Source organism: Meleagris gallopavo, unplaced genomic scaffold (assembly GCF_000146605.3).
Source record: "Meleagris gallopavo isolate NT-WF06-2002-E0010 breed Aviagen turkey brand Nicholas breeding stock unplaced genomic scaffold, Turkey_5.1 ChrUn_random_7180001951493, whole genome shotgun sequence".
In the NCBI taxonomy this organism is placed as follows: Eukaryota; Metazoa; Chordata; class Aves; order Galliformes; family Phasianidae; genus Meleagris; species Meleagris gallopavo.
The window spans coordinates 2,634-4,150 of NW_011212621.1; the positions used below are offsets into that span (position 1 = coordinate 2,634).

At 55.7% G+C, this 1,517-nt stretch overlaps 1 long non-coding RNA gene across 2 annotated transcripts; it reads right to left on the reverse strand.

The window, feature by feature from the left end:
• Positions 1 to 363: 363 nt before the first annotated feature.
• On the reverse strand, positions 364 to 1,517 carry LOC116217779. 2 transcript variants are annotated; one of them, XR_004162492.1, is made up of 3 exons: positions 1,470 to 1,517; positions 1,038 to 1,071; positions 364 to 525 (listed from the first exon to the last, which is right to left on the reverse strand). It is a non-coding gene; the product is annotated as an uncharacterized LOC116217779 (long non-coding RNA). The 2 variants fall into 2 exon arrangements; XR_004162491.1 differs by lacking the exon at positions 1,470 to 1,517 and adding an exon at positions 1,176 to 1,252 and having other exon boundaries at positions 364 to 957; positions 1,038 to 1,095.

Here is a 1,517-nt window from a genome sequence, read left to right on the forward strand (position 1 = left end):
CCCACATCTCGTGGTTCCATCCCACCTCACTGGGATTCCCAAATCCCACCTCATTGGGATTCCCAGCACCATGGGGAGCCCCACATCTTGTGGTTCCATCCCACTGGGGCTGGAATTCCCAAATCCAACCTTATTGGGATTCCCAGCAGCGCGAGGAGCCCCACATCTCACGATTCCATCCCACCTCGTTGGAATTCCCAAATCCAACCTCGTTGGGATTCCCAGCACCATGAGGAGCCCCACATCTCACGGTTCCATCCCACTGGGGCTGGAATTCCCAAATCCCACTTTGATGGGATGCTCAGCACATGGAGAGGCCCAGCTCATTGGGATTCCCAGCACCATGGGGAGCCCCACATTTCGTGGTTCCATCCCCCTGGAGCTGGAATTCCCAAATCCATGTGCTCAGCATATGGAGAGGCTCGTTGGGATTCCCAAATCCAACCTTACTGGGATTCCCAGCACCATGAGGAGCCCCACATCTCGCGGTTCCATCCCACTGGGGCTGGAATTCCCAAATCCCACCTCATTGGGATTCCCAGCACCGTGAGGAGCCCCACATCTCATGATTCCACCCCACTGGGGCTGGAATTCCCAAATCCCACTTTGATAGGATGCTCAGAACAGGGAGAGGCCCAACTCATTGGGATTCTCAAATCCCACCTCATTGGGATTCCCAGCACCATGGGGAGCCCCACATCTTGTGGTTCCATCCCACTGGGGCTGGAATTCCCTAATCCCACTTTGATGGGATGCTCAGCACATGGAGAGCACCACATCTCATAGTTCCACCCCACCTCATTGGGATTCCCAGCACCATGGGGAGCCCCACATCTCACGATTCCATCCTACTGGGGCTGGAATTCCCAAATCCAACCTTATTGGGATTCCCAGCACCATGAGGAGCCCCACATCTCGTGGTTCCATCCCACTGGGGCTGGAATTCCCAAATCCCACCTTATTGGGATTCCCAGCACCATGAGGAGCCCCACATCTCGTGGTTCCATCCCACTGGGGCTGGAATTCCCAAATCCCACTTTGATAGGATGCTCAGAACATGGAGAGGCCCAACTCATTGGGATTCCCAAATCCCACCTCATTGGGATTCCCAGCACCATGGGGGGCCCCACATCTTGCGGTTCCATCTCACTGGGGCTGGAATTCCCAAATCCAACCTCATTGGGATTCCCAGCACCATGGGGAGCCCCACATCTCGTGGTTCCATCCCTCTGGAGCTGGAATTCCCAAATCCAACCTCGTTGGGATGCTCAGCACCATGGGGAGCCCCACATCTTGTCGTTCCATCCCACCTCGTTGGGATTCCCAAATCCAACCTCATTGGGATGCTCAGCATGATGGGGAGGCCCACATCTCACGGTTCCATGCCACTGGGGCTGGAATTCCCAAATCCAACCTCGTTGGGATTCCCAGCACCATGAGGAGCCCCACATCTCGTAGTTCCACCCCACCTCATTGGGATTCCCAAATCCCACCTCATTGGGATTCCCAGCACCATG